Source organism: Scylla paramamosain, chromosome 7 (genome assembly GCF_035594125.1).
Source record: "Scylla paramamosain isolate STU-SP2022 chromosome 7, ASM3559412v1, whole genome shotgun sequence".
Lineage (NCBI taxonomy): Eukaryota > Metazoa > Arthropoda > Malacostraca > Decapoda > Portunidae > Scylla > Scylla paramamosain.
The window spans coordinates 20,330,384-20,357,460 of record NC_087157.1 but is presented as its reverse complement, the minus strand read 5'-3'; the positions used below and the strand labels follow the sequence as shown (position 1 = coordinate 20,357,460).

The following is a 27,077-nucleotide window of genomic DNA, read 5'->3' as shown; positions in this document are numbered from 1 at the left end:
GCTTTCACAAATATCAGACCGGAATTCTTCCTAAGATTCAACATGTCTATTATTACAAGAAACAATAGTAAAAATTAGGTAAGTGATTTCAAACAAATGAAGCCAAACATTTTACTTCAATCGTGTCATAAATATGTGGAATTGTGTTCCATCAAGCGTCGTTAACTCAGGTACTGTTCACTCATTGAAAACCTGTCTTGACAAGTATGTAGACAATAATTCCTGGTTGTCATTGTTCATGTCTGAATAACGAACACGTTCACTCCATACTGTCCGTGCTGGCATGTAGATTGTATGTGGTCGAAGTAGTCCTCCTGTCTTTCTTTAGTTTCCTCTCACAGTCCATGTTGTTTTTTCTGTACAATATGGTACCATTTCCTTTTTCAGGTGAGCCTTGCCTGGAGGGATAGGGGGTGGAGGATGGAAAGACCCTTCTTCTGTGCTATCCTTTCTCTACCACTAATAGAGTAGAATAGTTACCCAAACAGACTTACAAGGACCTCTTGGTCTGTTACTGTTTGGACTTCTTTTGTATTCGTTTGGTTCCTCTTTCTGTGCTATCCTGTTTGTCTCTTCCACTAGTTAGCGTAGAGTAGTTACCCAAACAGCCCATTAAGGACCTCAGGAACTTTTGCTGTTTGGGCTTTGTTTTTATTCTCCTCCTCCTCCTCCTCCTCCTCCTCCTCCTCCTCCTCTTCCTCTTCCTCTTCCTCTTCCTCTTCCTCCTCCTCCTCCTCCTCCTCCTCCTCCTCTCATCACATGATGAACAATTAGCTGTGAGGGGCATTGAAAACTCAAGGACCCAATCAGTGACTGTCATAGGGATTTGAGGTACCACGGGTCACTGCTGCAGGAGTGCGGCGCTCCTTTACGAGAAGTGCACTCTTATAGGAGTCGCATGGTAGCCGGAGCCTGATTGACTGATGCCTCCCTTGAAAGCGCCAGGCACAGTATAGAGAACCCAGCAAGCCCACTTTTGTTACACTTTTTTTTTTTCAATTTTCCGCGCATGACGTCACGTTGTCGGAGATCAGGACTGCCAGATTCGCCTTTTTTAGGCCAAAACACAATTTTTGGCTTTTTTCATGCATTTGGTCTAAGGATATCTAGTTTGCCATGATTTACATTATTATTATTATTATTTTTTTTAATATGTTGCTTATATATGCTCCATTTGGCCATAACAAGTTTATTTAATATGGTAAGTTTGTTCACCGCCACCTAAGACAAAACTTTTTTTTTCAAGTTGTCGAGTGCACGTATGTTTTCCTTTATTTTCCTTCTGTTACCATGGTTATCCTTGCAGTTTTTCCCATTTTCTCTTATTGCTATTGAATAACAATAAGGGAAAATTGGACAAATCAACTGGGTGATGATGCTGATGACGCGCGAGTCCACGGCTGAACTCTGGCGTGTTTTTTTTTTTTTTTTCAAGCGGCTGATGTAATTTAAGGCTTCCTATCAACAGCTACCTGTGTTCATGAACAAGCCAGGAGTACGTTGATAGGGTGCTGTTTATGGTAGTACCGTATATTTTGTTATTATGAGTCATTGGTAAACTCGTTTTCCATCCCCCAAAAGCGATCGTTCTGGTTGTTTATATTTATGTCGAGTGGGAAAGAAAAATGTCTAGAGCAGTGTCATTGAACTGTAGGCCCGCGCGCCAGTTGATTTAGTGTGGCCCGCGTGCACTCATTGATTAATTTTATATGAGGAAAAAAAATACTTAAATGATATTCAGCAAAGGTCAAGTGTGTGGAATAATAACGATTAGCTTGTTATGACATTGCTGCTACAATAACATAATGCCTGCAGAGCGAAAGTCCTTCCTCATGGTTATGAAGTAGGGACGTAGGTATATGGTACACGTCATGAACACGGCCACTTCTTTGTGCCAAGAACGTTTTCATAATGTGTTGTTAGTATTTTTGCATTCACTCCTGAACCCACCAATCTCAGTTAGTGTACATTGCATTGGGGTCAGGTTTCAGATGAGGCGTCGGGAGCTGTATGGCCTTAGGCCTAGTTGCCTAGCAATTACCGTTACAAGTAACTCTCTTCCACTGTCGGTATTCTCACACTGGAATTGAATTCTCTGAATTCGTTTCCGTTTTTTTGGCCTAGGCGAAGGACTGACGAAGTACGTGGCACTTGTATACACAGATCGCCACTCCAGTAGTCCGCTATAGCCCAGTGCTCAGTACACATCGTGTAATATTTGGTAAATTCTGAAGTGGAATAATATCAACTTTGGGGTTTTCTTTACTGCATGTTTTTGGATCTTTTTGTATTGCGTTTGCCCATTTTGTCTTATTTTTTATTTTTATTTATTTTTTGTTGGCTTTGGCCTTTTTCTGCTTCAGTAATCTTGGAACCCTGAGTGCACTGCCTTCAGCTCCACCCACCACTCACTCTGCCTTAGGGCTTCATTTTAAGTTTAAGGTACATCGCATCTCTAAAGTCCATGTGCGCAGCGCTTCTTATAAAGCACTATGCAAAATGTGATTTATTAAAATGAATTTTTCGATGTTTATTCATCAGTTTAGTTTGTCATCCATAATCAGTATTATCATTATTAGTAACATTTATAATTCCTGTGTGCACCGTTACCTAGTGAACATAAAAGAAGAAAAACACAAACCTCAACACACTTAAGAAGAAAGTATCCTACACAACACAAATAAGTAAATCTACATAAATGTTAACTTGAGCGAAAATCAAGTTGTATGGTAATAAATAAATTCTACAAAACAAATAGATTCAGTACATAAGTAACAGAAAAAAAAACAGTAGGAAATATAGATGTAAATGCCAATGACACCGTGCAGAGCATAAAGAATAAAAAACAAGGTCTCCATCGTTACAAATACTGAACTATTAAAACTTACAGCTTACAAGATACGACGCGGAAATAAAAGGACACAAACCAGCTACACTACAATGATGGTGCCGATGACGATGATGACGGTAATAATAATAATTTTAATGATAATAAGAATAATAATAATAATGATAATAATAATAAATAATAGTAAAAATAATAATAAATAATATTATAATAATAACAATAATAATAATAATAATAATAATAATAATAATAATAAAAAAATAATAACAACAACAACATTACCACTTCAGCACGTATCGCCTCACGCGGGGAGCAGGGGTGGGAGGGGCACAGGTCTTTCTTCTTTTTCATGCAGTATTCTTTTTTACACCTATTTAGCATAACCACACTTCCAGCCTCCGCTGGTCCCCCCTACTCTCTCTCTCTTAATCCTTCCCGACGCCGCCCTTCCTCCCAGTCGGAAGCTTTCATCCTGCTGATAGGTAGTAAAGCCTGTGTGAAGAAGTGAGTGCTTCACCAACTTTTTTCAGTGACATAATTTGATTGATGTCTATGTTGAGAGTGGACGTGAATTACGAATAAAGCAATCCGTGGTTCTCTGGGCTGAGTCATTCTCGTGCTGCAGGATGGACAGGTGTAATGGTGTGTTGTTATTGTTGTTGTTGTCGGTGGTGGTGGTGGTGGTGCAGCACAGGGGAGGGTTCCAGAAGGCTGCTTCATAACCAAGGAATTCCTGCCTCTGTAAAGTTCTCTGATCTTACCTACTGCTATTTGTACTCCACGACATACTCCCAAAAGTCAACAGTTATCTAATTATCACTGTGGGATGAACGTTCACATTAGAATGAGCAGCAGTTTTTCTTATTGAACTTTTGGTGCTGCATGAACACAGGAAGGGAAATGATGTGTTCAAATATATCTTGTTTACCGTTGGGGTTTCATGGCGTAGTGACAGTCTTGGGAACCCAGTGTGTGTGGGATGCCAGCGGTCATATCCCATACAAAATACAATAAATAAATAACGTTATGAAACTAATTCACATCATAATTCTTTAATACATACTGGCGTGAACATAAGGTGGTTAAATAGAGCAACTTTACAAAAAAGATGGGGAAGATGGGGAAATAGACCAACTTTAAAAAAAAGAAAAAGGGCCCTCGTGGCCCAGTGGGTAGAGTGATGCACTTTGAGTTTGGCGTGAGGGAAGTGAGGGGCGCGTAGGTTCGAACCCCCCTCTCGGAACTCACAAAAACCTTGAAAGAGCATCCCTCCATCACCATGTGTGATGGAACTGCCCACGGGGAGGAGGGGAGGTGAGTGCGCAGCACCTCCCTACCCCTCCCCAGGGGAGGAAGGCACCGCCTTACCGGCCCCCGGGAGAGCAAGGGAGGTGAGTGCACAGCGCTTCCCTTCTCTTCCCTACCTAACCCTGGCAAGTCTACGGACTACCAGGCAAAAAATAATAAAAATAAAAAAAAATAAAAAACAAAAAAAAAAATAAAAAAATAAATGTAAGAGCATAGCACTTCTCTTCTCTCCACCTAACAGAATAAAACATAAAGGTGAGTGCATAGCACTTCCCTTCTCTTCCAACCTACCAGGCAAAAGATAGAAAAAATAAATAAATAAAGAATTAAGGTGAGTGCATAGCACTTCCCTTGTCTCCTAACCTACCACGCAAAAAAATAAATAAATAAATAAAATAAAATAAATAAATAAATAAAGATAAATAAATAAATAAAAATAAATAAAAACCTCCTTACCACCTCGGACCTCGGGAGAGCAAGGGAGGTGAGTGCACAGCACTTCCCTTCTCTCCACAAGTCTACGGACTGCCAGACCAAAAAGAATAAAATATATATAGGTATAAAAATAATAAAAGTAATAAAAAAAAGATAAATGAAAAAATAAGTAAATAAAACAAAAACAATAAAACTCCTACTCCCCCCTCAATAAAACTGACTGAGTCTGGCAATCAACAATAAATAATAAAAATAAAACAATACCAACTGACTGACCCTGACAACCCCAAAGACCACCACCCACCTGGGAAGCACGGGAGGTGAGTGTGCAGCACCTCCCTACCCTTCCCAGTCTCCCAGTTTGACTTTGACCACCAATCTGACTCATCCTACCAACTCCAAAGAGCAACTCCAACTGTACAGACCATCACCACCACCACCCTTCTGATCTCGGCAAGGTGAGTGCGTAGCACTTCCCTGGACTGACCCTGACTGACTGACCCTGGCAACTCCAAAAACAACCAACCTGACTGACTTACAGATATGTAATCACCTAACTGACTGGCCCTGGGGAGCATGGGAGGTGAGTGTGCAGCACCTCCCTACACTTCCCAGTCTCCCAGTTTGACCTGACTCATCCTGGCAACTTCAAAGAACAACTCCAAATGTACAGACCAACAGTACCTCCTACTCTGTGTCCCACTTCCCTACCACCTACCTTACTGACCCTGGCAACCATAAAAACAACCAACCTGACTGACCTACAAATCTTACTGTAATCTGGCAACAGACCACCAAACTGACTGACTCTGGGGAGCACAGGAGGTGAGTGTGCAGCACCTCCCTACCCTTCCCAGTCTCCCAGTTTGGCTTTGACCACCAATGTGACTCATCCTACCAACTCCAAATGTACAGACCACCACCACCACCCCTCTGATCTTGGCAAGGTGAGTGCGTAGCACTACCCTTGACTGAGTGGGCCTGACTGACTGACCCCCGCAACTCCAAAAACAACAAATGTTACAAATGTAACCTGGGGAGCATGGGAGATGAGTGCGCAGCACCTCCCTACCCTTCCCTACCCTTCCCAAAATAAATGAAAAATAAAAAATAAATAAAAACAAAAATAAATAAAGTAAAAACAATAAAACTCCTACTTCCCCCTCAATAAAATGACTGAGTCTGGCAATCAACAATAAATAATAAAAATAAAACAATACCAACCTGACTGACCCTGACAACTCCAAAGACCACCACCCCACCTGGGAAGCACGGGAGGTGAGTGTGCAGCTCCTCCCTACCCTGCCCAGCCTTCTAGTTTGACTTTGATCCCCGATCTGACTCATCCTAGGAACTCTAACTGTACCGACCACCACCAGTACTCCCCACCCTGGCAACTGATCCTGGCAAGGTGAGTGCGTAGCACTTCCCGTGACTCATCCTGACAACTCCAAAGACCCACCATCCTGACCGCCTCTGGGAAGCACGGGAGGTGAGTGTGCAGCACCTCCCTACACTTCCCAGTCTCCCAGTTTGACTTTGTCCACCAATGTGACTCATCCTACCAACTCCAAATGTACACACCACCATCACCACCCCTCTGATCTTGGCAAGGTGAGTGCGTAGCACTACCCTTGACTGACGGGGCCTGACTGACTGATCCCGGCAACTCCAAAAACAACCAACCTGACTGATGTTACAAATGTAACCTGGGGAGCATGGGAGGTGAGTGTGCAGCACCTCCCTACCCTTCCCAGTCTTCCACCAACCTGACTTGAATTTTGACTGGGGAGCAAGGGAGGTGAGTGTGCAGTACTCCTACTATCCCCACTCTGAATACCCTATCACCAACCAAATCAGACCACCAAACTGTCTTAGAAGACCACCAGGCTAAGTTTGACCTGTGATGGGCTGTGTTTATAGATATCGCAATTTTTCACACTTGAGAGTATATTTCACTCTTATAATGAACGTACAAACTACAGCAGGAAACCAAAATAATGCCAAAAATGGAAGCATGGATTAAAGGATACCAAATGTATAAAGACATTAATAGTTTTAAATACCGAAGGAAAGACGGTAATTGTATTTCTTGCTACACATTTATATTTAACAAGTGAAGACAGACGTAGGTTGAAAACCAGCCCGGGAAGGAATGTCTGGCGCGTGGCGCTCCTCAAGGCGTCTTGCCTCGCCGGCACAACAATACATAAAGGACTGAGATGTGAATTAACACTGAAAGAACACTGGCCGGTGAGGTGCTCCTGCAGGGCCGAGGTGGACAGGTGTTTGTCCAGGATACCTCGTGTTACTTCTCACCGCGTGTTCTATCTGTTGGAGATTATTACACTTAATATGCTGCTGTTGCTGCTGCTGCTGGTGCTGGTGCTGCTGAAGCTGGTGCTGCTGCTGCTGTTGCCCTCGCTGATCTTGCTGCTCTTGTTGGTATTGCTGCTTTTACTTCCTTCAACAATAAATATCAGAACAACTGCTTCTGCTGCTGCTGCTGCTGCTACTATTACTACTACTACTACTACTACTACTACTACTACTACTACTACTACTACTACTACTACTACTACTACTGCTGCTGCTGCTGCTACTGCTGCTGATGCTGCTGCTGCTGTTGCTGCCGCTGCCGCTGCCGTTGTTGCTGTTGCTAATGTTGTTGTTGCTGCTGCTGTTACTGCTGCTGCTGCTGCTGTTGCTGCTGCCGCTGCTACTGTTGGTGCTGCTGCTGGTGCTGCTGCTGGTGCTGCTGCGGCTGCTGCTGCTGTTGCTGCTGCTGCTGCTGCTGCTGCTGCTGCTGCTGCTGTTGGTGCTGCTGCTGGTGCTAAACTTTACAAAAGTCACCACTGCTGTTTTTGCCATCGTTCGTGCTGTGCCTCTAATCGTCGTCGTCCTCGTTCTCATCGTCGTCGTCGTAACAGTAGCATCGCCTGTCAGAGTAAAAAGACTATATATATATATATATATATATATATATATATATATATATATATATATATATATATATATATATATATATATAGGTACTAGTAGTTGATAACTTTGTGATATATAAATGTTGTATAGCAACGCGTTTCACGAGTTTGCAATTACAATTAAGATCATTTACTTTATTTCAACTTATATTCAATTCCTTTATAGTGTATGGCGGTAATACATAACTTCAAAACAATGTTATCCAAGAATAGTCTTGAAATTTAGAGCTTATTTCGTACTATTTTTCTGTTACAGTTTTGTGTGCATGCATTTTTTTTTTTTATCATAGGAAAATGGGAATTTTTCTGCTAATATAAATATTACATATTACAAACATTAAAACGTGCACAACACCCACGACTTTGGGTATTGCAAATGTTTAAATTTTTTGTATTTACAAGCCCATTTATTGTAATTATATATATATATATATATATATATATATATATATATATATATATATATATATATATATATATATATATATATATATATATATATATATATATACATATATATACATATATATATATATATATATATATATATATATATATATATATATATATATATATATATATATATATATATATATATATATATATATATATATATTCAACGGTATTGCAGAATGCTCAAGCCTATAGTTTATAGACATAATGATTTTATCTCATCATCCTGTAGCCAGCTGCATCACGCACTCAAAGACGATATCCAAGATTCCTGGTCAGAGCTCCAGTGTCATCTACTTTCAGACTCCCCAAGATTTAGTGAATATCTCGAGTACTGACATGTCACGATCACACGTGGATATGGATACTTGGGCAGTGTGTGAGCTTTCAGTGCCTTCATGGGAGATCATATATAAGAGAGAAAGAGAGAGAGAGAGAGAGAGAGAGAGAGAGAGAGAGAGAGAGAGAGAGAGAGAGAGAGAGAGAGAGAGAGAGAGAGAGAGCACTGCTAATAATTAGTTGGGTAACGCACAACATGCCTGGCGTCAGCGGGGATCAGGTGCCAGAACAGGAGAGAGTGGGAGGCTGGGAGTAGTTTCCTTTGCAAGAAGACATTCTGATACACGTAATGAATTGCAGGTTTAGGTATTTATAGAAAGTGCAGTCGTTATCTCCTCGTTATCTCTACTTTGCCGTGGAAATCTCTCTCTCTCTCTCTCTCTCTCTCTCTCTCTCTCTCTCTCTCTCTCTCTCTCTCTCTCTCTCTCTCTCTCTCTCTCTCTCTCTCTCTCTCTCTCTCTCTCTCTCTCTCTCTCTCTCTCTCTCTCTCTCTCTCTCTCTCTCTCTCTCTCTGTACCTGCCTTGGACAGTAAGCAATTAGTTGTTCTAGTGGCGGTGTTCCTGAAATAGAAATACTGAAAAGCACACTCCATCTTTTAATACCCAATTAGCGTGGCTTCCTGATGGGAGGTACGGTAGAGCACGCTTTCGTTTGTAAGCCAAGGGAAAGTAAGCGTCTTTCCTCCTCAGACCCTCACTAGCGCCAGGATTAGCTGTGTGCCGGGGAGTGCTGGTGAGCCGTGAGTAATGTTCACTCTTAGATACACGTGCAATGTAATGTATCTCCCTGTCATTATTTTTGTTTATTATTTATTATTATTTATTATGTTTATTATATTGATACTTGTTTTTGTCTTTTTCCTTCCTTCCTTCCTTCCTTCCTTCCTTCCTTCCTTCCTTCTTTCCTTCCTTCCTTCCTTCCTTCCTTCCTTCCTTCCTTCCTTCCTTCCTGCCTTCCTTCCTTCCTGCCTCCCTGAGTGCCTGCCTGCCTGTCTTCCGTCACCCTTATATTCCTGTTTTTCATTTTATCCTTTCTTCTCTCTGCTATATATATATATATATATATATATATATATATATATATATATATATATATATATATATATATATATATATATATATATATATATATATATATATATATATTTATTGGTGTTTCATCTTTTTCTATCCTGCATGAGTCTGATCCCGGGAATTAGGTATGGTAGTTGTACGGCGATAAATAATATTTCAGTGCGATCTTTGCAATATTTTCCTATATCTATGAAAGCTTTCGTTACTGTGGAGTGTGGCTCGAATATTATTATTGTTTTTTGTTTAATATAAATATTTTCGTTATATTTGTCCAGCACATTTTTGTTTATGCGATAAGAAAGAAAGTTACCATTTAAATCCCGAAGTTTAATTTCATTTGTATAAAGAAGTTTAAATTAGAGAGCGAAATGAAGAAGGACTCCTTAACGTGTGGGAAGTGCCTGCCAACCTACTATGGAGGGTGTGCTGCGTAAATCATGATTGTATAGGAGCGTGATGTAACCTGTTCACACTGATACCACTTACAGACAAGCCTTCAAGTACCTTGGTATTTCGTAGTAGTGGTTTAAATAATGTTTTGACTTGTTTAGTTAATCATCAGAGAGAGAGAGAGAGAGAGAGAGAGAGAGAGAGAGAGAGAGAGAGAGAGAGAGAGAGAGAGAGAGAGAGAGAGAGAGAGAGAGAGAGAGAGAGAGAGAGAGAGAGAGAGAGAGAGAGAGAGAGAGAGAGAGGGAGGGGGGGACAGGTAGGCAGGAAGGCAGACGGTCAAACAGACAGGCAGGGAGGCAAGCAAGCAAGCAAGTAAGCAAGCAAGCAAGCAAGCAAGCAAGCAAGGAGGCAGACAGACTAACGGGCGGGGAAAGAGGTGGATGGACATACAAAAAAGAAAGAAAGAAAGCAGGCAGACAGACAGGGTGACAGGGAAATAGTCAGGATAACTTGAAGAGGATAGGCAGGCAAAGAAGCAGGCAGACAGGCAGGCAGGCAAAAATAGAAGGCAAGGAAGCAGACAGACAGACAGACAAATAGACAGAGGGACAGATGGATGTGCGGGCAGGCACAGACATGGACAAAGTAGTTTTAAATAGCGGCAGAAACTGGAATATTTCATTCCAATGAATATATTTTCACAATTTTTTTGTAAAATACTTTAATAAATAGTTTATCGTGCCCTGCAGTGAGTACTTAACCAAAAGTCTAACTGAATTAGTCAGTGGGATATTAATACAGCAATGTTTGCACAATATAAACGTATGCCTCTTCCGTTACTCGTATATTCTTTCGTGATAACAATTACTGTAAGCGAAGAAAATGCAAACATAGTGACCTAACTATATTTTTCTCTCATGGCCTCGTATTTACGGTATGCCATTTTTCGTGCACAATACGTAGTTGTCATTGATTTCCTAAAACTACTAAATATACCAGAAGACAGACCTACTGACCCATACTCGTAAATATTGTTCCACTCGTAATGTTACACCACACACCCACACACACACACACACACACACACACACACACAACATTAATACAAATAGATGCGCTGCAACAAAGCAACAGAGATTGGGATGCTCATTCTTACAGAGCATTATAGTGAACATGTGAGGCAGAGATAAACAGACAGACGCAGACAGACAGATTGATTTAAAACACTTAGTAACATGTACTTGTTATAAGCAATTCTAAGTGACCATTACTTTCCCGTTCATTCCCATTCATTGAAGCATTTCAGTGTTGAGACGCAAAGGTAGTGTAAGTGTTGAGGCAGCGGTGGTAGTGGCCCCTTCACCTCGCAGCGAGGCAGGAAGGGGAGGCGAGGGACACCAGCAGTGACTGGCCTGAAGGCGCCTTGCGTCCCGCCTCCTCTGTGCGACCCTCTCCCTTGATTGCCTTCATGCATCAATCGCAGCATGACTTGTGCTCCTCCTCTTCAGTCTCACTTAACTACCACCTTCATATTCTAGACACCGCTGAATGTTGGCAAGCTTTACATTTATTATTTTTGCTTCTTTTTATTTTCTTATTTGATCTTGTTATATATGTAATGGTGTTTGTTCGTTTTATTTTGTTGCAGCTGTTGTGCATATTTAACATTCTCAGCGTTTGAAGTGTGTTCTGTTTTCAGTGTTGTTTTCCATGTATCCATGTGTTCTTGCTTGGAGGAATTTGACACGTTTTATTTATGACATTTCGTGTTTTTGTTCAGTATTTATTCTTTCCTCTTTTGTTCATGTGTATGTTGTTAACTCATGCAGTAAATGATTTCTGGTGGTTCTGTTTATGATGCTTCATTTTTAGCTCTTTTTAGAATAGTGAAGCTGCATCACTTTTTTATGTGGATGTTTTGATATTTTCAGGAAAGGATGGCAGGTGGTGCCGCGGTGAACACTCCCAACACATGCAGGAGGAAAGTGAGTACCTGCTTCATTACATCATGTGCCCTCTATTTTGGATTTTTTTTTTTTTTCATTTCAACTGAAACCTGTTGCCTGCCTTTCTCCTGTCAGCTTCCCACGAATCTGTGAAGGAAAGAAAGGATGTGCTTCCATGGTATCGTGTCAGTAGTGTTATCCATTGAAGGATTAGTTTAAACCTTTTTCCAATGCGTTGTTTTTGTCTCCCATTTTTCTGCCTTCCTAGGGTATATATGTGAAAGAAGACAGAATGTAAATTTAGTTTATAATGTTCATTGGAACATCTTACAGGGAAAAAAGTCCTTTGAGGATTGACCGAGAATCTTTTTCAAAACTATAATTTTTGTATTCCAGTCTTCGTGTGCTTATTTTAATGTATGCATAGAGAAAAGAAGGATACGAAATCATATGTTTTCTATAATGGTGTCATCTTTTTGGTATAAATATTTACTTAGAGATTCAATTGAAACCTAACAATTAGCTGTCATTTTTGCGTTCGTTTTATATATATATATATATATATATATATATATATATATATATATATATATATATATATATATATATATATATATATATATATATATATATATATATATATTTTTTTTTTTTTTTTTTTTTTTGTATGTACGTATATATGAGTGAAAAGAGGAAAGATGCAATTACAAAAAACTTTCCACAATAATGGGAATATTCACTTGAGGTCTTTTTTAGGTAAGAAATATCAGATCTTCTAGTTTATATGTCTATTTATCCTTTAGTGTGTTTTACCGTTATGTAGATTAATAATATTTTGCACGTTATGATAAAGTGTCCTTGGAAACTATTACTGTAACACATTTCATTTAGTGTGAATTTGGTTTCCACGTAAAAAAAAAAAAAAAAAAAAAAAAAAACTCTCCTTCTATGGAGAAAAGATATTTATATTTTTTTTTTTCAATTGGTATTGATATTATTTTTAACTCTGATTTCCCGGGAAGCGTTACCACCATGATATTTGTGACCTAACCTAAGGTAACTTTTTAGCGTCATAACCTTTGTTGCAGCTTTATTCAAGTAAAATCAAAGAGAGGAAAGCTTGTATAGTTCTGTGAAGTGTTCTTATTTGTCTCTGTGTGTGTTGATTGTCGCCTTGAAAAGTCAAGGTGACGTGGGCCTTGATGACTAGAGCCGGCCCACACTATTTGTCTCCCTTTTTTTAGAGGCTCGTCGTTGTAGATTTCTGAAAATATTAGTTTTCCTCACGTTTTTATTTTCCTTGTCAGCGAATGAAAGATAATTTATGATTTTCTTAATCATTTAGTAACGTATTTAATATCTTTGGAGGGATCATTCCCGTAGCGGAGCGAGGGGGCTCTATTTTTGTTACCGCACATCTGTACACCCCACCGCTCCCGCCTGGCCCTGGAGGGCACAACGATGATTTGGCCAGGAGCACCTTTTGATGTCCATCGTATATAAAAGTTTCGATTTCATTTTCGGAAACACTTCTTGGTAACTTTTGAAGGCGTATCTTTGTTATTTTATTTAATTTCTTCGTCAGACTCACCTTTTTTTGCTGTATTTTGCATATTTCGATTTATCGGCATGTGGGCGAAGGTTTCTGCCTCGCAACTCGCACAACTATCGCCTCATCACTACAGATCGAGCTCGAGCGCACAAAATGCGCCAATTATTTGCCATAACTCACTTCATATACGGGAAAGGGTTGTGGGAAGAAGGTGTTGTGAGGAGTAAACATAGGAGAAATTAGTTAAATCTAGAAAGGTAGCTAGCTCAGGGAAGGTGAGAAATAGCTTAAGTATTTACCACACAAAATGTAGCAGTATTTTGAATAAAATAGACTTGCTTAGAAGAATAGTGTGTGTAGAGAAATTTGCTATCATTGCTTTAACTGAAACTTGGTTAGATATGTGAGGAAAAGTATTTAATCCAGAGGTCAAGATAGATGGTTATACATTGTTCTATAAAGATAGGGAAAACAGGAGAGGAGGAGGCGTCGCGTTATACGTTAGGGACACATTACAGTGTTGTATTAACAGTAGATTTAAAACAGATATGAAAGCAGTAGTAGTACAGCAATGTACAGTAGTGGGAGTAGTGTACAGATCACCGACCAGTACAAAGGAAATTAACACCTCACTGTGGCAGGAAATAAATAGAGCAGGCAGGTACAGTCAGGTATGTGTGGTAGGAGATTTTAATTTTAGGAATATCGACTGGAGTCTGATGGTGGGTAAGAAGGAAGCAGAATTTTTTAAGGTAATTCAGGATAATTTTTTAAAACACGTAGTCGTAGAACCCACAAGGGGGAATAATATTCTAGATTTAATTCTTACTAACAGGGAGGAAGCAGTCACGTAGGTAGAGGTTGGAGGACAGCTAGGTAACATTGACCATAGGGAAATTAGGTACAATTTAAAATGGGAAGAAACTTTTAGAAGCAAAAACACTAGTAAAATACTTGACTTTAGGAGAGCAGAATTTGAGGAATTAAAAAGGTACCTCCAAGGAGTTGACTGGCAACGGATGCAGGGTGAGGTCAGGTCCGGGACGGAGTTGAGAGAGATAAGGCAAGATGTGAGAGGTGAGGTGAGGTGTGAGGGTGTAGGACAATAGGAGGTAAGATGTGTTCCGAAGGGGCGGAGGAGAGAGGGAGGGGTATATGGGTGTGAGTATGGTGGAATGTCAGTTCATGCTGAAATGAGAGAGGTGAGGTCGAGGCGAGTAGATGAGGGAGTAGAGAGGATGGTAGGGGCCGAGATGAGGGAATTAGATGAAGTAAATGTAGATGAATTGTATAAATATTTCGTAGATAAAGTTCATACAGGTCAGTTAGCATATATCCCGTATAGGGCAATAAGATCACAGAAAAATTATCCTAAATGGATGACTGCTAGATTAAAACATTATATAGGGTGGAAGAGAAGTATATATAAGAGATTTAGGGCAGGTGAAGAAGTTTTAAGGTCACAATATAATGAATTAGTTAAAACAGTCATGAAGTTAACGAGGAAAGCTAAGGGCAATTATGAATTAAGTGTAGCCAGCCATGTGAAGACGGACCCCAAGGGATTTTATCAGGAATAGAGGACGAAGAATAAGGATACTATAGGTCCATTAAAGGCAGCAGATGGGGAACTGGTTAGTTCTGGGAAGGAGATTAGTAAATATCTGAATGAGTATTTTTCATCTGTCTTCACCCAGGAAAACATGCAGGATATGCCAGATAGTGAACAGATGTTTAGAGCAGATGAGAATGAGAAGCTGACAGATATTTCCATAAGTAGAGAGATAGTGGAACAGGAGATAGATAGGCTAAAAAAAGTTCAAGACACCAGGACCAGATGAAATATATCTCAGAGTACTTAAGGAATGCAAAGAGGTTATTAGTGAGCTGTTAGTCTCTGTCTTTAGGAAATCACTTGAGTCAGGTGAGGTACCAGTAATGTGGAGGCAGGCTAATGTAGTACCCATCTTTAAGAAAGGAGATAAAACTTTAGCGTCTAACTATAGATCTGTCAGCTTAAATTCAGTTATAGGTAAAATATTAGAGTTAATAAGAGCGAGGAACATTAGGGAACATTTAGACAAACATAACTTGATAAATCAATCACAGCATGGCTTCACGAAGGGGAAGTCTTGCATGACAAACTTGTTAAGTTTTTACAGTAAAGTGTACGAGGCAGTAGATAATGGTGATAGTTATGATATCTTGTATCTGGACTTTAGTAAAGCATTTGACAAGGTACCCCATGAAAGGCTCCTGAGAAAGGTTAGGGCACACGGGATAGATGGGAAGGTGTTAGGCTGGATAGGGTCATGGCTTAGCGACAGGCGAGAAAGAATTGTAATAAACGGCTCGAAATCCGAGTGATATCTTGTAATCAGTGGGGTGCCATAGGGATCAGTATTAGGGACATTGTTATTTCTAATATATATCAATGCCTTGGTTAGTGGAATTAGTAGTGATGTTTGTAAATTTGCGGATGACACAAAGATAGATTAATTAGATCAGAAACGGGTGCCTTCGCCTTGCAGGCAGATTTAGGATAAATGAATGGACGGACATATGGCAAATGCAATTTAATATCAATAAATGTAAAGTACTTAGCGTAGGTAGAGGAAATCTACACAGTAGGTACACATTAAACGAACAATCTCTGGTAGTTACAGGGTACGAGAAAGATTTAGGAGTTATAGTTAGCTGTGAACTCCGTCTAGGAAAACAATGCATAGAGGCTAGAAACAGGATAAATAGGGTACTAGGATTAATTTTTAGGAGTGTTAAAAGTAGAAGGCCGGAAGTAATATTAATGATATTCTTGGCGCTGGTCAGACCTCATCTAGACTACGTTGTGCAATTCTGGTCTCCACATTACAGGAAAGATATAGGTGTATTAGAATCTGTGTGGTTGTTAGCTAGTTGTGTGAACGAGTGAATGAGCGAGACTTGTGTGAGGCATGAATACGTGTATGAGTGAACGAGCTAGGCTTCAGTCATAAGTGTTAAGTTGAAGTGCGCGGCCTGGCGCCGGGAGATCACCTACCTCCAGCCTTCTGTTCACACCTTCTGTGAATAAACACCTGCACTGTTACCTGCGTTTCCTGTGCCCCTGCTGGTCAAGAGTCGAACATGGCGCAGTGAGTAGGATCAGGACAAGGCTGCAGTGGGTACGGCGCAGAATGGAGAAGCAGTTGGAGGCGCTGGCTGCCCTGCTAGCGCGACAGTCGGAGCAGAGTCAGGCTCGCGAGGAGCGTTTAACCCAGCTGCTGGAGAGAGTGGGGACACAAGCTCCCAGTCGCACCACGGCGAGCAATGAAGGCGAAACCACAGCCCGCAGCACGTCTACCCAGGGCGCGAGGTTCCCGACGTCCGCCACCATCATTCCTCACTTAACGGCGTCAGCATCTTTACGTGAGTTCGACACGTGGCGCCATAAGTTTGAAGGATACGTAACCCTCGCCAGGATAGACTGTCTCTCCCTGGCTGAGCAGAGGGCGGCACTCGCTGCTGTCCTAGACGACGAGTGGACCCGTACACTTCGCTACGGGATAAGCTTACCGAGAGACGCGGAGTTAAGAACCATCCTCGATGCAATGTGTGAGTACCTGCGAAGCCAGCGCAACATCATCATGGATAGAAGAGACTTCTACTCCCGCGTGCAAGAAACGCAAGAAGGTTTTGACGACTTTTTATGTGCTGTAAAGGAAATCGCCAATTTCTGTGACTTTTGCGACCAGTGCATAAACCATCAGCTGCGTGACAGAATTGTCGTTGGGACACGAGACGAAGTGGCTCTGAAACGCATGCTGGAAAACAAGAAACTCACCCTTGAAAACGCCATAGATATTTGCAGAGCATCAGAGAGCGCTAACCAGTGTAGTGCAGTACTAAGGGGCGGCTCTCACTCTTCGAGCCATGGTGTGAACGCTGTCTCGAACTACAGGAAGGGCAGTTTCGGGGGCTCAAGCCCCACGGGCTGTTATCGTTGTGGCAAAGATTGTCGCAGTGACAAAAGGGGATGCCAGGCAATAGATAAAGTGTGTCGTAACTGCGGGAAAAGAGGGCATTTTGCGAGTGTATGTCAGCAGACAGTGAGGAAACGACGAGGAGCTTCGAGGAGTTCCTCAACTGTCTCTCCTCATCGCGGTGCAGGCCCGAGGCGGGGAGCCAGTGCCAGTGTATACCAGCTCTTATCAGGCGTATACACAAAGACGGTGACGGCACGACCTGCGCCCCAGGTGCTCATTACCGCCACACATCCCGCTGGAAGAGACAAGATTACGTGGACTCCTGACTCTGGGGCCGAAACGACCGTTATTGGCCTCGACACGGCAACACTCCTTGGAATCCCGCCCTCCAGCTTGGCGCCCGCTGATGGTGATGGACTTTATGCTGCCGGTAATCACCCCCTCACCTGTGTAGGAACTTTCTCGTCGCACTTGCAACTGGGCGACAGGGAAGCTGAGACTGTTGTGAGCGTGGTGAAGGAGGTGAAGGGGGCGCTGCTTAGCTGGTACGATTCCATCGCTCTCGGAATCCTCCCCGAAGATTTTCCGGCTCAAATCCGACCGCTACGCAGGGAAGAACAGCACACCGGCAACAGCTCCATCAAGTACCCGACCGCCTCGCAGCCACCTCTATCTACGCCCACAGAAGTTTACATTCGCGGAAAGAGTGGTAGATTACTGTGGTTACTCTGTTTCTGGACAAGGCTACACGACAGACTCAAAGAAAGTTAAGGCAATCTCTGACTTCCCACGACCACAGCACATCACCGACTTACGATCATTCATGGGTCTTACAAACCAGCTTGGAAGCTTTTCTCCTGCTGTGGCTGCAGCTGCACAACCCCTCAGAGATCTCTTACGCCCGAAGAACAGTTGGTGCTGGTCTCCTAACCATGAAGAGGCGTTTGAGAAGGTGAAACAGTGTCTCGTCAGCCCACCTGTCTTGGCATACTTCGACCCATCATTACCAACGATGCTACAGACTGACGCCTCAAGGATGCACGGATTTGGATTCGTTCTCCTGCAGAAGCACAGTGACCAGTGGAAGATGGTGCAATGCGGGTCAAGATTTGTTACAGACACAGAGAGCCGCTATGCAGTAATAGAGTTGGAAATGGCTGCAATCGTCTGGGCAGTCAGGAAATGTGGCACCTACCTGAAAGGACTCCCTCACTTCGATCTAGTGCTCGACCACCGCCCGCTGATACCTCTCCTCAATAGCAAGTTGTTGGGAGAAATAGAGAACCTGCGGCTGCAGCGCATGAGGGAGAAGCTTGCTCAGTATTCTTTCACAGCAAGCTGGCAAAAGGGATCGACACACTGTGTGCCCGACGCCCTCTCACGTGCTCCAGTACAGGACCCAGTGGAGGAAGAGGATGCTGCTACTTCTGGTGACCTCGACCCTCTCCACTCAGCGGTCATCTCAGCGTTATCTGCCACCAATGAGGACGGCGTCCGCTTAGCACCACTCCAGGATCAGACTGTGGAAATGGTACGTGCCGCAGCAGCAAGAGACGGGGAGTACTGCTTGCTCAAGAACGTCATCATCGAGGGCTTCCCTGATCATTGCCACGACCTCGATCACCGCTTGCGTACGTACTGGCCGGTGCGCAGTCTGCTGGCCGTAGACGACGACCTGGTGGTTTACGGGCCGAGGCTTCTTATTCCTCACAGCCTCCGCCGAGAAACACTAGAGCGACTCCATGACAGTCATCAGGGGATGGAGCGCACCAAGCGACGGGCCCGACAAACGGTGTACTGGCCTGGTATGGACAGAGACGTTGAGAACGTCGTTTCTGGATGCTCACTATGCCGTCCACTCCTACCAAGCCAAGCCAACGAACCTCTCTGGCAGGACACGGACACACCCAGCAGGGTGTTTGAGTCAGTTTCTGCAGACTACTTCCACGCAGCAGGCCGTACATACCTCGTGTATGTAGATCGCTTGTCTGGGTGGCCTCACGTGTCTGCATGCTCACGTCCAGCATCGGCTGATCAGCTCGTTCGTGTCCTTCGGGGTGTGTTCGCCGACACGGGCGTGCCTGTTCTCCTGAGGACTGACGGTGGACCGCAGTTCACTTCTTCATCGGTACGGCGCTTCCTGGCTCGATGGGGGGTGGAGCATCGTGTATCTTCACCTCATTATCCACGCTCCAATGGTCACGCCGAGGCAGCGGTCAAGTCCGTGAAGAAGCTGATCCTCACGACCACACAGCAGGGACACCTGGACGAGGATGCGTTCGCTCGCGGGTTGCTGGAACTGCGCAACACTCCGAGGGCGGAAGGGCGATCACCAGCACAAGTCCTCTTCGGTCATCCTATGAGGTCCTGTGTCCCGGCTCATCATCGCTCATACGCTCAGCAGTGGCAGCGCGCTGCTGATGAGTGCGACGCCAAGGCAGAGCGACTGAGGAAGAAAGCGAAACTTCGCCACGACGCGTCCGCCCGTACTCTTCCTCTCCTGCACCTCGGTGGCCACGTCGACGTTCAAGATCACACGACAGGCCTCTGGGATCGCCTGGGTGTCATCGTGGCTGTTGGGCGAAGGAGAGACTACCTCATCAAGATGGGCAGCGGTCGCGTGATGTGGCGTAATAGAAGACACCTACGCCCACACAGACCTCTTGCTCCCCTTCCTGTCGAGCAGCACACCGCTCATGGCGGTGCAGCGCTTCAGCATCAGGGTCACGAGGAACACCACCATCCCGGCAGCCCGGAGCATCAGGGTAACGGGGTACACCGTGGCCGAGAGCAACCAGAGCGTCGAAGCAGCCGACAGCGTAGGGAGCCGAGACGACTGCAGGTGCGGTGGCACCGTAGCACCTACGATTAGTCGTACGTGTTCATTGTACGCTGTGTTTGTTTTGTGTATATGTACCGTGTTTTCTGTACTTCAATCATTGTAACTTTGTTTCATGTGTTACGGTAGCCATAACAAAGATAAGGAATCTTCCTTATGTCTCGGGGGAGGTGTGTGGTTGTTAGCTAGTTGTGTGAACGAGTGAATGAGCGAGACTTGTGTGAGGCATGAATACGTGTATGAGTGAACGAGCTAGGCTTCAGTCATAAGTGTTAAGTTGAAGTGCGCGGCCTGGCGCCGGGAGATCACCTACCTCCAGCCTTCTGTTCACACCTTCTGTGAATAAACACCTGCACTGTTACCTGCGTTTCCTGTGCCCCTGCTGGTCAAGAGTCGAACAGAATCAGTACAGAGGAGAATGACAGAAAGGATACAGGGGATGAGGAGTATTCCTTACGAGGCGAGATTGAAGTCATTAAATTTACATTCTTTAGAGAGACGTAGGTTAAGAGGGGACGTGATAGAAGTCTTTAAGTTCCCTTTCAATAGTCCAGGAGTCAAGCAATATCTTCATTCTTTCATCCCTTTCATTGGTAAACTCTGGAATTCTCTGCCTGTTTCTGTTTTTTCCCCTTCCTGTGACTAGTTGTTTTAAGAGTATTGAGGCACTTCCAGAAACATATTTAGTTTTTTTATTGACTTTTAATTTTTTATCTTTTTTTTTTTTTTGTCTGTATGTATGGAAGCGGCAACTGAAAAGATTTTGTTTTGTTCCTCTGTTTGCCATTCGCCAAGAAGATATGAGAGCGTGAGTATAAATAATGGCTATATGGAAATGTAAGAATACCATTTTATACTGACTCTAAATTAAACATGTATTGCATTGTTTACTCCAGTTTACTCAAGTTGAACCGTCCGATATCTTTTGCATCTAAATGATTTTTGTGTTCAGCTATTTGAATTTTTATTTCCAAATGCAGCTCCATGTTTTTAAGAAGCACAGAGGGTTGGAGAAAGACAAATCTTTCCTAAGTCTTAATAGGTGAATGTTAATAACAGTAGTAGTAGCAATAGTAGTAGTAGTAGTAGTAGTAGTAGTAGTAGTAGTAGTAGTAGTAGTAGTAGTAGTAGTAGTACTATTACTACTACTACTACTACTACTACTACTACTACTACTACTACTACTACTACTACTACTACTACTACTACTACTACTATTACTACTACTACTACTACTACTACTACTACTTGTAGTAAGAGTAGTAGTAGTAGTAGTACTACTACTACTACTACTACTACTACTACTACTACTACTACTACTACTACTACTACTACTACCAGTAGTAGTAGTAGTAGTAGTAGTTGTTGTTGTTGTTGTTTTTGTTGTTGTTGTCGTTGTTGTTGTAGTAAAGAGCAGGATTATTATCTGGAGTGACACCAATTCAGTTTTTGTATAATTTGTATTTTTTTACTATTATTCCACACCTTGTCAATCCATGCAAGGAAAAAAAAAAAAAGCAAAAAAAGAAAACGTATATTAAAAAAGTGAGAGGCAAGACCAGCAAGTGAAACACGCCCTGCCTTCTCCATAGACTTGACGTGTTTACTGCCGCGCTTCCTGCCTGATAATTATACAGTCTTACGCTGGAGGCGCTTAATGTGGTGCATTTGTATGAAAGAATTTACTTTTTGCCATGAATCTCTCTCTCTCTCTCTCTCTCTCTCTCTCTCTCTCTCTCTCTCTCTCTCTCTCTCTCTCTCTCTCTCTCTCTCTCTCTCTCTCTCTCTCTCTCTCTCTCTCTCTCTCTCTCTCTCTCTCTCTCAGCTCGAATTATGATTTCACTGAGTTGTTTAAGAACATATTCACATGTTATTCATGAGCCATCACATCCAGCAGCAGGCCGGAGGAGGAGGAGGAGGAGGAGAAGGAGGAGGAGGAGGAGGAGGAGGAGGAGGAGGAGGAGGAGGAGGAAGAGGAGGAGGAGGAGGAGGAGGAGTAGGAAAGAACACAAAGGAATACAAAGGAATGCAACGGAAGACCAAACCTTGAGTTACTGACGAGGCTGTTTGGATAATTATTCTACATTAACTATTATTGGGAGATACAGGATAGTACAGAAGGTTCCTCCCCACCAATCTCTCCAGCAGAAGCTGACAAGATACAGGAATTGATACCACGTGGTATAGAAAAACCACATAGAACTGGAGAGAATAGTGAGGGAAAGAGTTGTGGTCTGTCTACTTTTGTTTGTGAGAGAGAGTGTAACTGCATGATAGTTGTGTGATGTGGTGTGTGCGTAGCGCAGGTGAAGGCACAGTTTGGTTGTTGAGGGGTGGTGCAGAATCGTTGCGTTGTGCTTTCCAGGGAGGCGGCAGTCAATCAGGCCACAGCTTCGGTCACTGTGTTTGTGTACCTTCCCTTTAGGGCTGGATTCACAGGTTATCGCCTGCAACTTTGACCTCTAGTACTTAAAATCACAAAGTTGATCAATAACAGGATAATGCGGACGAAGAAAATGAGGATTACAACATGTGATTACATAGGATAACCAAAACAAACACTCCCTCAGGTCTTTACATATCGCTTTGGAATTAATTTAGATTAACTACCCTTTAGTAAAGTAAGCTAAAGCAGTGTATGACTGCCAAACCGACACGCCCTCGTGCTTGTGCTGGCGTGGGAAAACCATCGCGCTGTGTGGGAAAAAACTGGCTGCGTTTTGATTGGAAAGGATGAAGTGAGATTCTATTATTATTCCTATGCAAAAAAAGGAGGAGGAGGAGGAGGAGGAGGAGGAGGGTAATAACAGCATTAGTAAAAACATCCACTTCAAACACCCCTTTGTCTGTGCCTTTGGACGCACAAATTACCTCAGAATGTTACGTCATAATGAATAAGACAAGTGAAGAAGCTTACTTCCTTTTGAATACCGTCTTTTCGGAAATGTTGATTTTTTTTTCTATTTTGTGCCAAAGACAAAAAAAAAAAAAATCAATTTTTAGTAGAGTGAAAAAAATCTACAATTCACCCTAAGAAGGAGGAACAGAAAAATTTCGAACTATACCACCACAACCACCACCACTACTACTACTACTACTACTACTACTACCACCACTACCACCACACTTCACTCTCAACTTCTCCCATTTTCAAGAATTCCTCTCTTCTCTTCCCTTGCTCCACCATCCTTCATCCTCTCTCCCTTACGTTCCATCCTTCCTTTCGCCGACATAATGCTTGCAACAGATGCCCCTCCTCTTTCTCCCCCTCCTCCTCCAGTCCCGTAGCATTAGCAGGGCCTTGTCTCCCCTTATAAGCAGGGATGCTTAGTGGAACATGTCGAAATAGCGTTGCCTAGCCGCCGCCGAGTATAGGAGTGTATTGAGGGTGCATTATCTCGGTACAGTGGCGGTGAGCGGGGAGATGGGTCGGTGAGTATGTTCAGGCGCAGATAGAGAAATGTGTTATTGGTCTGACGAATTGATTAATGAATAGGTATCTGGTTGAACAGGTAGATTTACAGATAGATGGCTGGATGGGTAAATGGTTAAATAGATCGACTGGCTGATAAATAGATTGATATATAGATGGACAGATGGATGGATAGATAGACTGATAGATACATGAATAAATGAATAGGTATATAAGTAGATATAAATATATATAGATGGGAAGATAGACAGTTCAGTAAGTAGAAAATAGATTAGATAAATAGACAGACAGACAGATAGACAGGGATAATAGTACATAGGTGGGAAAATATGTTGATAAATCCCCGTTGATTGATAAGAATGTGGAAGTATTAGATATGGAGAGATATACAGATAAAACATCGACGAATGGGTAGGTAAGTGAAGAAACACAGGATGGTTGAAGAGCAATATACATAAACAAATAAGAAGAATGTGGAAGTGTAAGCGATGAATCAGATAAAGAGAGAAAATTAGCTGTATATTGATGGACAGAACATATAGAAATGCAACTGTAAATCATGGTAAACAAACTAAGATAAATAAAGGTATGTACTATGTTAGAAGGAAATGACATTAGAGAGTCAGCCAGCACATCAGACATTCAGAAAGCAGGACAGACAAAGACACATTGACACACTGACTGATGGGTGCATATGCCAAATGAAATAGTAAACAAACATTCATATATAGAATCATTACAAATAGACAAATATCAGAAACTTTGAGGCAGACAGACTGAATTTCGCATAACGAAAATATTTGTATGTTCATGTTTGGTAACTTACACACGAGCAATGGATAAAAAAGAGAGATTTTACGTATAAACCTAGAGAAACAAAGGAAAGCAAAACATTATAAAACAAAAAAGACACATAAAAAAAATGATTCCTCCTATCTGTGAATCACATTGCGGACAGAGGCGCCCACACACACACACACACACACACACACACATACACACACACACACATACACACATACACACACACACCTTCCTGTCGCCAAAAATACACACAATTCTCCTGCTACTCTATGAATTAACTTACTAGATATTAAAAATGCATAAATGTTATGAATTTTGTATACTGTTGTGTGGATCACTGGAATTGTGTTGAAACCATGGAGAGAGAGAGAGAGAGAGACGAGAGAGAGAGAGAGAGAGAGAGAGAGAGAGAGAGAGAGAGAGAGAGAGAGAGAGAGAGAGAGAGAGAGAGAGATTGGATGTCTTGCAACACAATACACATTCGTATAAATCGTGCACATTATTCTTCCTCTTTCTTTTTTCTTTCTTGCGACATTTGGAAAAAGCAAATGTTGAGATATTGTGTGTGTGTGTGTGTGTGTGTGTGTGTGTGTGTGTGTGTGTGTGTGTGTGTGTGTGTGTGTGTGTGTGTGTGTGTGTGTTTGTGTGTGAAATAATAGACAAACGGACAGACAAACAGATACATTACAATACACAAAATTGCACATAAGCTGGGGACAGAGACTCCCAACCAATCACGCACCCACCCACACAAGACAGACAGAAGGTCAAAGATATACTGATATACGTACTGACATACATTCTTCATCTCTTCGGTCAATATGAAGACGCTACACGAACTTACATATTGTACTGTGCGTCTCGAAGGAGTAACGCCGGGAGATGACAACGTCCGCCCTTTACTGCTCAGGGAAGTACAGGGACTGAGTGTGTTGCTGGCAGTTTGTTGCAGTTTTAGGATTCCCGAAGGCTGACGAAGAGTTTTAAAAGTAGGAATGTATTGGTGAGAGAGAGAGAGAGAGAGAGAGAGAGAGAGAGAGGAGAGAGAGAGAGAGAGAGAGAGAGAGAGAGAGAGAGAGAGAGAGAGAGAGGGAGAGAGAGAGAGAGAGAGAGAGAGAGGGAACACAAACATAAAATCGGAGAGAATGAAAAAGAAAGTTTAAAGTAAAAAACAATGAAAAAAAAAGCTTCAAACGTATAAATAAGTAAATGTATATACATGCTGACACACACACACACACACACACTCACACACACACACACACACACACACACACACACACACACACACACACACACACACACACACACACACACACGTACAGGACCAACTCTTTTCCTTATTTATATAAATGATATTGTCAATGTTAGCTCTAAATTCAAATACACTATATATGCTGGTGATACAAATTTACTATTAAACAACTTAAATATTAACAATCTTCTCACAGATTTGGTTACAGAATTAAGAAAAATTTATCATTGGACTAAAATAAATAGTCTGAGCTTAAAATATTGCAAAAACAAGTTACATAATGTTTCAAAATCGCTCTGTACATCATGAGTTTCCCCCTGTTATTATTGCAGAAAACACATTGAATAGAGTAGAATACACTAAATTTTTAGGCGTCTATATAGATGAAAATATTAATTGGAGTAAACAGATATCTTTTGTTACAAATAAATTATCAAGGATGTGTGGTATTTTGTTTAGAGCTCGTAATTGTCTCACCACTGAATCACTCACTAGTATTTATTACACTCTCTGTTATCCCCACACCTATTGCGTAGCAGTCTGGGCGTGTACCTGGCAGTCTTTTATTAAAAAAATAACTATTGCTCAAAATAAAATATTTAGATGTATTTTCCATATGAATAAGTTTGAATCAACACGCAACATTTATAATGAACAAAATTTTCTGAAGTTTTCAAATATTCATAAACATTTCTTACTGTTAAGTATTTATAAGTATTTTACACAATATTCTGGAGCTCAACCTTTTAAAATAGTACAGACATCATACAATATTCGGGGTAATAATGTCAATCTTATGTGTCCGCAATTGAGAACGACTCTCTTTAAATATAGTGTATTATGCTCCGGTCCACAAATATGGAATTCATTACCTTTGGAAATAAAAATGCTTCTTCATAATGATAACTTGCCAACTTTTAAAAGATCTTTGAAGACATACGTGTATAACTGCCAAAATACATGATTTTAAATTTAACATTTTGAATACAAAACAAACATTTCTATCTGAAATTTCCCTTATTCTTTGCCTGTCCCATGTATAGCAAATTTTTATAGATGTATTTTCTAATGTGGTATTGCAATGTATAGTGTTTATTTCCCTTCATGATATGTTTAGTCTAATTTCCTTTTAATTTTATTATTATTATTATTATTATTATTATTATTATTATTATTATAATTATTATTATTATTATTATTATTATTATTATTATTATTATTGTTATTGTTATTATTAGTATTACTATTATTATTATTATTATTATTATTATTATTATTATTATTATTATTATTACTATTATTACTATTATTACTATTATTATTATTATTATTATTATTATTATTATTATTATTACTATTATTACTATTATTTTATTATTATTATTATTATTATTATTATTATTATTATTATTATTATTATTATTATTATCATCAATATTTGCATTTGCAGTA

General features: G+C 41.5%; 1 long non-coding RNA gene across 1 annotated transcript in view; it reads left to right on the top strand.

Annotated features, from left to right (window-relative positions):
* LOC135102197 (uncharacterized) overlaps positions 1–11,963 on the top strand; it is a 56,318-nt gene extending 44,355 nt beyond the window's left edge. Inside the window, exon 3 of the long non-coding RNA XR_010269586.1 lies at positions 11,763–11,963. This is a non-coding gene — a long non-coding RNA (uncharacterized LOC135102197). The remainder of the gene's footprint in view (positions 1–11,762) is intronic.
* The last annotated feature ends 15,114 nt before the right edge of the window (positions 11,964–27,077 follow it).